Here is a 14,237-nt window from a genome sequence, read left to right on the forward strand (position 1 = left end):
TATGTTAGGCTTGCTGTGATAGACAGTGCTGATGGTGTTAAGCCGCCACACCAGTTACAATGCCTGACCGAAAAAAGCGCCTGTTTGACAATATTTTGGATTTTGAAAAGCCTGTTGACTTTTGTCATTAATCTAAGGTGATTTTGGAAGTTTTTTGAATATTTGTTTCTTATTTAAGTTGGTTCCACATCGTTTGCTGATTTTTACTTTGTTTGAACTTTGTGTCATTAATTTTATTTAACACCAAGATGTGTGCTGTGCCTCCAAGGTTTCGTACTCATTTTGCTAATACATGTTCTATGTTTCTTATTTATTTGTTTATATATTATACATATTAGCCTATTTCCAGTTTTGTATACCTATGTAAACTGTATGTAGGCTAAATTCTTTGTTATTTTATAGTAGGTATATAATTTGAAAGTGAAAGTAAAATGCACATGGTGCTTTTAAGCTGTTTAAAAGTTAAGGAAAGAGAGAAAAAGAGGTATAAGTCAAACAAACAAAAAATGACCAATTACTTTACGGCGAATTGCCGCTATTCAAAAGTGAAAGTAAAATGCGCACGTCACTTTTACAAGCTATTTAAAAGCAAAGGAAAGCGAGAAAAAGAGGGAACGCCCCCGCCCCCGCCCCCGCGGTGAAATAGGTAGACCAATTACTTGTGTTATCACACATCGATTAACCAGTGGAAAAATGTTCTCACCGTCCCAACCCTATTCTATTTATGATTAGTAGTGAGTGAGAGATGAGAAGAGAGGTGGGGAGGATGGACATGAAGGACAGACAGTGCACTTGAAGTCATTTGTGGCTTTATACTCTAGCTACAGACGATGTGTGTTTGTCAGCGCATTCAATTTCTCATTTTAAGTGAAGGAACTCTGTGTTCTTAAAGCTGGACTGAGACCTGAGCTGAATAATGCAGTGCAATATATATATATATATATATATATATATATATATATATATATATATATATATACATATATATATATATATATATATATATATATATATATATAAAAAGAAATGAGATACTGTATGACAGATGAGTGTAGTGGTCAGTGTGGAACAGAAGATGATCTGTCCTTTCTCCTCTCTGTGTTCTATTCTCTCTCTCTCTCTCTGAGCATCACTGCACGACGGCCAGTTCAAAACCTCAGCAGAAGCCAGAAAACTGAGCATCCATCTGTCAGCACCTCACGACCCAGCTCTCCCTGCCAACTGCCCTACTTTACATTGAGAGAGAGAGAGATGGAGGGAGGAAGCAGAGGAAGGCTTTTGACAGTTCATTTAGAATCTGTGTGTGTTTATTTCTAATAATAAGCACGTCTAACAAATGTGTGTCTGTGTGGTGTGTGTAAATGTGTACATGTAAGCTAGCTCAACAGATTTGTGTGCCTGATATGTTGTATGGCAGTTAGATGCCACACACTATGGGCTGCAGTGATGTCTTTTCCTCAACCTCAGACAGAGAGAGATGGAGTGATACTAATGAAGAAGGTAGCTGTAAAGAGCAGAAACTCTGTGTTATTCTGTGTTGAAAAGGAATGCAGCATAATATGAAAGTAATACTGCCAGCAGCAATCCTGACTCGCCAGGCAAGATCAGGGGAGAGGTGCACCTCAGAACACTTAAAAAATCAAGAAATACACTACTGTTCAAAAGTTTGGCCTCAGTAATATTGCTTAGCAGTAAATTGTGAATATTGTGAAATATTATATAGTTTTTGTGGAATTCAGAAAGGTAATTTCTAAAGAACAGCATTTATTTTACATAAAAATCTTTTGCTTTTTTTTTATGGTATAGTGAACATGAATTAAAAAAACACCAAAATACTATATTTGCTATAAGTAAATGATCCAGTTTAAATATATATAACAGTTAATCGCAACTGAATTGGAAATCAGTGGAAAAACTTTTTATGCACATTTTATATGGTTTGGCTAGCTGTATTGATTTCTAGCAAGTAGAGAAACAGTTTTTTCATAGACAGTTCGCTTCTCTTATTTGTATGGTACAGACGGCACCATACAGCAGCCGAAGCGAGAGGAGGCGTACAAGCATCGTGCTGGGAGACGCTCAGAAAAAGTTACCTGCTAGGTCACTATTCATTCTCACTGAGAGGGGTGGAACAGATAGTGGGCGCGATGCTGTGAAAATGCTGCAGCTGAGTGAGAGAAATACATGTGTGGGCGCCCCAGAGAACACTGCCTCTCCAGGATACTGCCTATACCTATACCTATACCCTATTCTGTTTCTTACATGGGTCTTGTGCATAGATCCTGATCTCCATCAAAGTGGCTTTAAGTAAAATCTTCAATAAATCCTCTTTTATTTCTTTATTTTTTTATCGATCAAATATATATTTTTTATTTTAATTTATGCATAACAGGGCTTAAAATGATTTTGGTACCTACCTAAAAAAAGACTGATAGTGATTCTGTGTTCTAAGGTACAAGAGCTCTTGGATAATGGATTAACTGAACCAAAACCTGCACTGTCTGATGTAGATTAGGCATGAAGTGCTTTACGGTTTTATATTGCTTAGTGTAATACTGATGAACTAAAGCATCAACTAAACAAACACGAGTGGAATTCAAGCAGCAGCCTAACAGAATGATTTAACAAAAAATGGCTTATCACGCCAGGTAGCTAGTTCTATATCATAAAAGTAGCTTATTTAATTTATGCATTATATTTCAAGTCATATGATGGCTTAGTGTGACAAATTTACATTTTACTTGTAAGTCTTTAGTGAAAATGTTTCTACTGTATTTAGCATTTTTGTAATCTAACGTTTTTTTAAATTGCATAAATATAGAAACAGCTTTGATATCTGTGATGTGTTTCCATGCAAAGACATGCCTTTGTCCCTTTCTTATAACATCCGTGACATACAGTAAATCCTACTTCGATCTGAAGGGTGTAGATGAGTTTAGAGCCATATGCACACAGTCATCCACCGATGTCTTTTTTGTATTGTGTTTGAGCACACCTGTGTTGGTTTAAGCAGAAGGCAAGAAGAGGTGTGTCTTTGTCATTAATCATGACATTCTGCCTGTCCGACAGGTTATTTGTGAGAAGAAACACCACCTCCTTACTGATGTGTGTCAGTCTACAGTAGAGGAAATATCAGTAGCATAGAATCAAATGTGATGTTTGGAAATGTTTGAATTACAGCTGGTCGAATCATTAAAAGAAATCACTAGTGTTTGGACAGTTTGATTTCAAGCTAATCAATATCCTTTATTTTCTCTCCCTCTCAATGGTTCTCCTAATGGCTAAATCATCTGTAATAGTTTAGTATCCATGTCTGTTTAAAAGCATCTCTTCTGCTGACACAGTCTCTGGGTAAAAGGGGGATCTTGTATCAGTGTGTGTGTTATACCCTCCTCTGGGTTTTCACAGTATCAAAATTTCATCAAAAGTAGTTAACACCAATAGCAGTTCCCCACTCGTCACCGCAAACACTAATTTGCTATTGAAAATATAAATATAAATACATTTACATGTAGATATGAACAAACTCAGCCTGCAAGTGTTTCTCAATTAAGTAAACATACCTTAATGTTCAAAAGTTTGGGGTTCGTGAGATTTTTCAGAAAATACTTCTATTCAGCAAGGATGCATTAAGCTGATGAAGAGTAACACTAAAGACATTAACATTGTAAAACTTCTTTCAAAAACATGAAAAAAATCTTACTGACCCCAAAAACGTGAAGTTTGGTAATTAATCAAGTAAACATTAATGAAAAACAAAGAAATCAATTATAAGCAGTGAGTTGTTTTCACTTTTCTTTTTAATAGTGAATAATGGCATAGGCATGTTTCTTAGGCTGCTGCATATGCACAGATTAGATCTTGTACAGTAAACATTTTGTTTTTTATAACTCACAAAGACAAACCTTCTTTGATCAAGAAGTATACATCCCAGGGAAGGCTGTGTGCTCTCCAACACATGGAAATATCAGCTTGATAGCAAACTACTGGTATTTTTGACATCACCGCTCTACCACTGGGAATAGCAGCCATCTGCCACTGAAACGGTCTCTGATCCTTTTCCCTATTGACACACACACACACAGATGCTCTCAATAAGTTCACCAGCCACGATTCACCTATCACAATCTCTCTGTATCTATCCGTCCCTGTCTCAGTCTCTCCATGTTTTTCCATCCCTCCGTCTCATTCGAGGGTATCCAGGCAAAGATAAAGGGGAGTGTGGGAGCAAAAACACCAAAAATAATCTGATTCTCCAGGGCTCAGGCTCTTTAAGTCATTGAAAGTCCTGTCTTTTTGTGTCTGTGTTTCTTTATGTGTGCGCGGTGTCCCTTTTTACACGTCTCATATCTTATTATTATTTTCTCACTATTAAATCTCTTTTATGGTTCCCCTGTTGAAACCGTGATCCTCTGACTATTCTTTCTGCTGAGTGTAAAACAGTGGTTTCAAAATTGTTTTTGTCCACGTTTAAAGTTTCATTACTACGTCGAAGATGAAGCAGGGATGCTTCATGTGGAGTAAACGATCTGGCCTGTTAAGTGATATTTGTGAGATGAATTGTGTTTATTGATGTAACCAGACAGAATCATGATCAATATCTACCATTTTCTCTGAAGCAAGAGATCTTGTTCATAATCAGACCAGGGTAAATTTTGTTTGCTAAAAGCACTGCCATTGTGAGTGATAAAAGATGTGGCCATGGAGACTGGAGTGTCTGTGTGTCTGGAGTCTCTCTTTCTCAGACTGACCTGAGAGCGAGGAGCTGAATAATGGTCTGCTTGCAGGATGTTGAAGTGTGCTGTTTTAATACATCAACATTCAGACGCACTGATGTCTGATGTCTTTATGTTTGTATGTGGAACCTGTATTGTGTTCAATTTTTCAGACAGTCATATGTATTTCCGTGTTTTTTTTTATTCACAACATAGTGTTGTGGGTTTCCACTACAGGGTACACACCCTTGTGGTTTAAGTTAGATCAGCATTCTCTCCTGAAGTTGTTGCATTATGCTGTTCCATATGTTTGTGTTTTGATTGTTTATGTGACATGTTGAAGCGGTGAAAGAGAGGGTAATGTTGGTGAGGGAAATGTCCTTTCCCAAACATTAAACATTCAAAGTTATCTCAGATTGGGGTTTATGGTTTAAGGGTTTCTTTACACAATATTTAGAATAACTGTTTTATGGAAACAGTAGATGTCTTTGGTGTGTTCATGTTTAGATAAATAGGTAAAATACCCTATAGGGCTGGGTATCAGTATACAATAGATTTAAAAATTTGATTGAATTTGAATTTACACGGTCAATGCGATTCAGTATTATTCTCAGGACACTATCCTGATGTACTACACATTATGTTGTGATAGGCTGCCATCTGGTGGATAGGTGTACATGTTGCAGAATGGAAATGAATACCTTCAATATTTATTTATTCCTGTGATGGCGAAGTCGTTGCTCCAGTCTTCAGTGTCACCCGATCCTTCTGAAATCAATCTGATATGCTAATCTGGTGCATCTGGTGCATTTCTGGTGCATTTTAATATCTAATTTGGTGCATTTTAATATCAAATTTGGTGCATTTTAATATCTAATTTGATGCATTTTAATATCTAATCTGGCGCATTTTAATATCTAATTTGATTCATTTTAATATCTAATCAGGCGCATTTTAATATCTAATCTGGCGCATTTTAATATCTAATTTGGCGCATTTTAATATCTAATTTGGTGCATCTTAATATTTAATCCGGTGCATTTTAATATCTAATTTGGCGCATTTTAATATCTAATTTGGTGCATCTTAATATTTAATCCGGTGCATTTTAATATCTAATTTGGTGCATTTTAATATCTAATTTGGTGCATTTTAATATCTAATCTGGTGCATCTTAATATCTAATCTGGTGCATTTTAATATCTAATATGGTGCATTTTAATATCTAATATGGTGCATTTTAATATCTAATCTGGTGCATCTTAATATATTCATGGAAACTGTTAAACATTTTTTTCATGGTTTTTGATGATAAAAGAACAGAATTTAGGCCTGTGTGAAATAGAAATCTCTTGGAACATTATAAAGTGAGTTGTCACTTTTGATCAGTTTAATGCTTCCTTAGTAAATTAAACACAAACTTTTGAACAGTAGTCTATGTAAATCAGCATTTTGTGATGATGATATTGAGATGAGTTTAATGTATTTGCCTGAGAACACTGGAACAGAATGATGCACTTTAACTTGGTATCAATTTGTGTGATTAAAAAAAAACACTGTAGGCAATGCATGTCACACTATTACACCTGTAATGTCAGCCTCTGACCAGCAGGTGCCTCCCTTTATCAATTTCTTCAACAACCTGTGTGTTCATAGGTGTGTGGAGGAGAAGAACAGTATGAAGATTGAAGCGTCAGTGGATATGATTGACAGCTGACCTTAGGTTGTAGCTCAGATGATTATCAGCTAATGATGTGCTGTGACACCCAGACAGAAGCACTGACAGTTGATGTGGGAGACGGTTATCCTACATCTGAGACAGCAGGTTCAGTTCACAGACGGAAAATAAATATACAGACAGGTTTTGCTCTTGTTCCTTGTTTGCGTGGTGACTCACACTCCCTCTCATTCCTCCCACTCCTGCACTCAGAGATGGAGTTCTAAATATAATCTCCTTGTCTGCTTTATGAAATGCTAATCTAAAACCCCTCTGTCTCGAACTATCAAACCACCGTGTCTAATTTGTGTGTTGGAGCAGTGTAACATTAGCTGCCACAGAGGCTCTAAGCAGCACCTTTACCATATAAGGCAGATGCAGACACACGCATGATTGTTCATCTAACGGCTCTTTGGTGAAGCATCTGCATAGAACAGACATTATGTGTGTGTGTGTGTGTGTGTGTGTGTGTGTGTGCACATGCATGTCGACAGAGGCAGAGTAAGTGTTCGTGTGGATTCAGGTGTGGGGGAAGGAAGTGTACAGTGTGTGTGTGTGTGTGTGTATGTGTGAATGCATGTGCGACTGTTCACGTGTGTTTCAGTAGAAATGCCTTTTTAGTTTCTGCTACCAATTACATCTCTTATAACTAAGATCATCACTTGTCTTATGTTCAAATTTTTTGTACAGTTCTCTGGGGGCGTTCAAATTTAAATCTTAATTGCATTAATAATAATAATAACTTTAATGCTACATAATTTTTTTATTTCATTTTAAATAGAGCTGCATGATTTTGGATAAATTGGACAATTTTTTTGTCTCAAAATGAGATCACGATTTTCCCACAATTCTAAAATAAACAAAATAATGTGTGACAAAATATTAATTGGTGCAGTAAACGTTTTTAATGAATTTGAGTGAATTATTAAACATTTTAATATATAATATATATATTTAAAATATAAGATATTTAATACGCCCGTTTTTTATATTAAAATTATGAACAAGTGGTTTGAATGAATGATTCAGTGACTCGACGTCACTTGTTTCATTACTGGATGAATCAGCGTTTTTGAACGACTCTTTTAATAATTCTATGGCAAATAAAAAAATTTAACAGTCACTTGTTTCCTAGTGTTACCTAGTGGTGATACAGTGCAGTCGACACAAATGTTATTTGATGCGGCAGTTTATTTCATAAGATGAGTAGCTCTATTTTGATCGCTAACATAGGCATCAGTGTTTATATCCTAAGAATAACACTTTCATCCCAGTATTTCTGTGATAATATGAATGACTGCAAGACAGAAATAATGCTGTGTAGTTGAAAAGGCTGTGAAGCTGTTTTTTACCTAGACATGCTAACTATCTGTGCATATGTGTTTGAATCAATATTGCCATCTTTTAATGATTACTTGTGCAACGGTAACTTTAAAAAGGAATAGTGTTGAAAAGCAACCGTATAGCAAGGTGAACCGAACATGTCTAAGCTGATAAAAATGTATGCATTCAAAGTTTTGTCAGTTCTATGTTGACAACTCTCTGAGGATTTTTACATGGTAATGGATATTTCAAATGTTTTTGGTCTTGGTGGAATAGATTAGTATGGCTGTTCTATTGGTTATTGCTACTGCCAATACATACGCTGCTACGGTGCTGTGAGTATTTAAGACATACTGCTGCTGCACAAATAACATATAAAATAACCCATAGCAGATCCATACGGGTGGAGCTGGGGGAGGTGGAGGGTTTCAGAGGAACTATAAAGGAACTCCGCAAAATACTCTAGTAAATGCTAGCCAGCCATTTAAATGTAAAGCAGCAAGTTCACCGGCTGCAAATGCACCACAAACAAATCGGCTTGTGCTATGAATACCATTAATAATATTAGTCTCATGATGCAACTTGGTATTTAAAACTGTCTCCCAATACAAAAATATAAATACCCTCAGAGGGTTATCCTCGATCAAAAAATAGAAAAAGCAGGTCTTTGGAGCTGAAATGTGCACAATTAGACATAAAACATAATAATAGAAAGTTTGCATGTACATTCCACTATGCATTGGATTGTGGGCACTTTGCAGGCAAGTTCATGAAACTTATACTAAAAGATAAAAAGTGAGAAAAATTACAGGAAAAAAATTGTAGGTTAATCAGTAATTCAGAAAACTGAAACCTTTAATGTAAGGGTTTTGACCTTTCTTGACAAATTTCAGTTTTTCTCGCGCATTTTGTGAAACAGAAACTATGAAACTGAGAGCATGGTTGTGTATATGCTTGCATGCTTTTCTGTGCATGGTAGATGCCGTAAACAGCTCAGTCTGAGCTAGGTCTATCAGTCATCATAGGACAAAAAGCTGTTGTGGTCCAACCACACGGGCAGCATTCAGACGCACATACACACTGCTTGCGGCAGTGGCATCACACTCTGATCAAAGGGACTGTTACCGTCTCTCTGTCACATCAGAGTTAAGAGACATACACACACTCACACACACACTTTCCCCCGGCACAAACACGCATACCCATGTGCACATCTACACATACACACACACTTGCTTTGACACTTATACAGCTGGCTTGAGGATGTTTGTGGTTGATGTCCTCCCCATAGGAAACCGGGTGTGTGTTTGTGCGTAAAATAGTAACCTTGCTCATGGGCTGGTGGGGGAGTTGAGAGGATGTGAGCTCTTTAAAACAGACAGTCGGAGATGACCTGTGTCTCTTTTTTTTCCTTGCTCTCAGTATACAGAAAACCTGATTGATTTCCACAAAAGTAGAAACCTGTAGCCGTGAGACACTTTCAGAGCATTTGATTGTGGTTAATCTCTTTGTCCAGTCTGACACAGTGAGTGTGAGTTTGGGACTGGACTGTATGTTTGTCCAACCAGTGGCCAACAGAGGGAGTGTTTGGGGAAAATATACTCATCATTTTTGCACATAGATTTGATGCAGAAATTACACACTTAATCTTACTTAAACGCGGTGTATTAAAAGTTAACTGGATTATTGGGAAAAAAGATAAATTGAATTACTATATAATTGCATATTGCTTTGGGACTCTAAACAAATTGTGTTTCAGATGGATTCACAGCACCTTAAAGGAACAATCCACAAAATAAAAATTCTGCCTTTGTTTACCCACCTTCACGTTGCTCTAAATCTGTAGGACTTTCTTTCCTTTCTTCTGTGCAAACACAAAGATTTCCCAAAAATGTATTTTTTGGCCCATGCAATAAAAGGCAAAGGGGTCCAGTGTTTTTTGGGCCCTCTCCAAAATATCATTTGCAGAAGAGAAAACTTCATGCTGGTTTGGAACAACACGAGAGTGAGCAAATAATAAAATTTTTCAGACAGAGATAAGAGTTACTGTTAATTGTCTCACCAGCTTGCTGGTCTTATTTCATCATAGGCTTAATCATTTCTAGGAGTATTTGTAAACATATTTGCACTGTGTACATTAGGGGTGTAACGGTACGTGTGTTCGTACTGGACCGTTTCGGTACAGGGCTTTCGGTACAGTGCACGTGTGTACCGAATGCAATACGTGGCGCAAGCGTTTCAGCTGCGTGGCGTGCCTGCGAGTCATGCGGAACTCGCGTACATGCTAGAAATATAACCGACGCCTATTTTTCACACGACACGAAAGCGTGTTGGAAGCGTTTCCAGGCAAAATAGAATAGGAAAATGTTTATATGTCATTTTGTACACAAATACATATTAATTCATGACACTTTGATGTTTGAAAGTCTATAGGTTGACATATATTCAGATATAAATGTAATTAAAAAAATAAATGAATAATTAGCGATTTTCAAATATTGCACCTGTCAAACATAGTCTATTTTGCCGTCAATACTGTTGACAGGTGCAGTATGCCAGTGTGTCACCGGCCTAATGTTTTCAAACGGCATCACGCGAGTGTGAAGATCACTACAGCTAGGAAAAAAAACGACTGTAATCAAACGCAGCTCCCGTCGGCATTTAAACAGACCTTTGCTCTTAATTCCGATCGGCAATGCAATAACGAAATCTGAGCAGATCTAAAAACTGAAACTGTTGCTGCCCTTTACACTTTGGAAAAGTTATATATATATTTTTTTTCAATATGAGCAGGCCTATAAGCTGGGATTGGTAATGCTGCACTGTAATAGTTATTTATTTATATTTTTCATTATATTTTATTATATGATATTGGTTTGAGACTGAGAGTATTTTATTTAGTGGAGAACTTTGCAGCAGTATTTTCTTTCTTATTCTTTTTTATTTTATGTATATTTTATTAAAAAGTTTAAAAAAAAAGTGTAAACAAATTGTTAAAAAAAAGTTTATAGTAATAAACAACCTGCAGTTTAATGTTTGCATTTCTTTCCCTTACTGTACTGAAAATGAACCGAACCATGACTTTAAAACCGAGGTACATACCGAACAGTGATTTTTGCACACCGTTACACCCCTAGTGTACATACATATCTGCTGTATGTACATGCTACTACTGTATACAGTAGGTTCAAAATCTAACTGAGCATATGTTTTCAAGTTGTTGGATGACTCTGATCTGCATACATGATAGGTGTTTGTGTCAGAGGAAGCCTGCTTCGTCAGTAGAATCTCTGTCTCTGATCCCTCTCTTTCGCTTTCTCTCTCTCTCTCTCTCTCTCTCTCTCTCTCTCTCACCAGCTCTCTTTTTGACCCTCCCTCTCTCTTAGGACAGACTGCATGCTCTCTCTTTCCCCTTCCCCAGTCAACCTTCTTTCTGTCTCCATTCTCCTGTTTTCTCTCTCTCACTCTCTCCCCCTCTCTCTTTTGCTTTCTCTAAAAGTTATCTGGTGTGGAATGGAGAAGACGTTTGGATGATTTTGACTCAGCCATCAGGTTGTACGTTTCTTTGACTCTTCTCTCTTGAGTGCAGTGCTGTGTCCTTTGGACTGTGATTTGTGCTAACAGTGCGTGTGGGAGACTGAGACATGTGAGCTGTATTAGGTGAGTCTGGTCAATCTCAAATCATCTGCGGCTTAGTGACAGTGACTCTAATCTCATTGCTGTCGGATTCTTTCATCAACTGTTGCTGCTGTTGTTTGACAGCATTGTGTTGTATGGTCCTGTGGTTCGTAGCTGTTTAAAGCCAGGTGTCATAATCTGTATATTTGTTTCAGAGAGAATAGAAGATATTGCAAGCTGTTGTTGTTAGCAGAACTCTTCCTAACCCTGCCAGTGAAACTCTAAAAATAGCGCACTTACTGTATGCATGTACACTTGAGTTTGTGTATATAAATAAGACACCTTAGTACAACCACTGTGTTAAAAAAAAGGAAAGTCTTTTAACTGAGTCAAGCAAATGATTAAACTACTGCGGTTATAGGCCAATGACTGTATTTGAGTGAGACAGGGAGACTTTAATTTCTGTCATGCTGACAAAGAGATAACTCAGATATTTAAACCTCTTATTGCAGACTACATAGGTTATTTATTTAGAAAAAAAAGATAATGGCTCTGACCATAATTTCTGATTGCATTAGCTCCATCTGAAGCCTAAAATGCAGATATATTGCACATTTAAGCAATTTTGTATGAGATGCTGTGCTATAGTATAGTCAAAGCAAAAGGGCACCAATAGGAATAAGTGTTTTCATCAAGATTAATTTGTGATTTATTTCTTTTTTCTTTTACCCTTGGTTGAGTGTTTTTGGCACTTTAAAATGGGTTTTTGAGTACAAGGGTGGGCACGCACCGTTGGTGGAAAGTTCTACCAAGGAAGAAGACGAGAGCAGACTAAATGAATGAATGAACGGTGACAGCATGGGAAGAAATGAGAGAGAGGAACGGGAGCTCAGACAGTGTTAAAAGCCCAGACGTGATGATGTGACAGCAACACCACTCATACAGTGCATGTACTCGGCTACTCAAATACAGGGTTAGAGAAATTCATGTTTTATAAACTCAGAAACTGTGCTATTTATATGACAGATTTCATTTTCTAGACATGTTTTTATGCGCACATTCTTAAAAGCAAAACACTTTTGAAATGTTCATTAGTCTTTGTGTGCGTGTGTGTGTGTGAAGATCTTTAGTAACATTATTTGGATTTGAACTAATCAAACTAGGAAATGACCTAGTTTTCCCTAGAAGATCATTATTATGAGTTAATCCATTTATCAACCCAAAATTGGTTTATAATTGATGACAATAAGCAGTTTATCAAAAGAAGCAAATATTCCACCTCTGTTAATTTTGTTTCACAGTCACCATGCAGACTTACACATTTCCGAATCAGCTGCAGAGACACAGGCTTGATGAACAGTGATGATAAAACTAAAGACTCTTTGGAGATATGAAGGATGCAATAATTACCAGGCTTTGTCAGAACAGTCAGAGATGTAGGTGCAGAATGACAAATTATGCATAAAAATATGTCTTAAAGCTGGGTCTGCTGAATTAACGGGTATCTGTGCTAATCATGAAGACATGCCAAACCAGACACCAGCTTCAACGCTTTATTTATATGGATCCCCCACAAATGTTGAAAATATTCAATTACGCATGTAAAACTACATTTTCTAAAATGCCAAAATAAATCAGGATGGAGGTGGAAGATTAGGAAATATATACTTTGAAATTGAAAAGCGCTTTCCCCGCCTCTCATTATATGCTGTTATAGTAAGAGAATATGAAGTGTGTGTAGACTTGGGTCATCTTTGCTCACATTCGGTTGTAACCTACAAGCGCCCTGCAGTGATCACCAGTGCCGAGGTAATAGAGAAGAGGTCGCGTCTGACTCATCCACTCAAAAACAGACTCAATTGAGTTTTTCAGTGAATGTAGTTTCACTGAAATTCACAAAGGGATTTCAGAAAAGGGACACAGCAGCCCTTAAGCACACACACACACACACGTGGGGTTATTTTGATGGCACACACTTCACAGAGTTGAACAGTGATGTTGAGACAAGTCGAGGCAAGGTCAGAGCTTCACATGTATAATGGCCTGCAACAACAAGGCAGAATGCAGTCACAGCACATGAAAGCGACTGCTGCAGCTGAAACCACTGACAGCTAAAACCAACAACCAAAAGTAGGCGTTAATCTCATCAATGCGGCTCTGCTAGCTGGCGTCTCGTTTAACTTCGCTTTCCCCTCGTAAAACGTGCATGTGTGTGCATGTGTGTAGCTGTTAATCAACTTCTTTCTAACCTCTCCTTCAACCTCCAAGGCCTCCTCTCATCTCATCTCCTCTCCTCTGGTAGATTATAGTACAGTTTTACTAGCACAGGTGTTGTGTTATCTAATGCATTTGTGTGGAGAGGTGCAAACTTCACTTTACAAACAAAGCAACATTAGCACAGTTAATCTGTTCCACTGTGGATCTGAGAGTGCGTGTGTATTTGACACAGAGGCACGTCATAGCCAGAAACTGCCTCTGTGCTCTCATGTAAATATTTACTCAAGCTGAAATGAGTCTCCTTCTCTCCCCCGCCCCTCTCTTTTGCCCTTTCTCTGTTCCTCTCTCCCTCTTTCTGTTATGTCTGTGGTGAGCTATGGTAAATTTCAGACATGTGATTGGGCCGAATGGCATGTAAGTGTGATTCTACACCGAAAAGCAGTACGCAACAGAACAGAATTCAGAAATGGAAACCAGGGACATTTCCAAGTTGTGCATTACACAAGGTTAACCACACTATGTGGAGTGCCTTAAAACAATGTAATATCTACTAATAGTGCAATAATAAATCTGTGAGTTAGGCCTGGCGCGATAGTCAATAAATCAATTAATCGCAAGATTAAAAAAATGAGCTCTTATATTTTCGG

The 14,237-nt window shown here is 37.4% G+C and overlaps 1 protein-coding gene across 17 annotated transcripts in view; it reads left to right on the forward strand.

The window, feature by feature from the left end:
- LOC127961122 (diacylglycerol kinase zeta) overlaps positions 1-14,237 on the forward strand; it is an 80,462-nt gene that overhangs the window by 9,258 nt on the left and 56,967 nt on the right. For 4 of the 17 annotated variants that reach the window (XM_052560069.1, XM_052560070.1, XM_052560072.1 and 1 more), the window contains exon 1: positions 11,129-11,307. The exons of 6 other annotated variants lie outside the window; for them this stretch is intronic. The gene's annotated coding sequence lies outside the window, so the exon portion shown is untranslated. Of the gene's footprint in view, positions 1-11,040; positions 11,308-14,237 lie in introns of those variants that run through there. 7 more of the 17 variants (XM_052560067.1, XM_052560066.1, XM_052560065.1 and 4 more) reach the window with 5 other exon arrangements.

The sequence above is a fragment of the Carassius gibelio genome, chromosome B7 (genome assembly GCF_023724105.1).
Source record: "Carassius gibelio isolate Cgi1373 ecotype wild population from Czech Republic chromosome B7, carGib1.2-hapl.c, whole genome shotgun sequence".
Lineage (NCBI taxonomy): Eukaryota > Metazoa > Chordata > Actinopteri > Cypriniformes > Cyprinidae > Carassius > Carassius gibelio.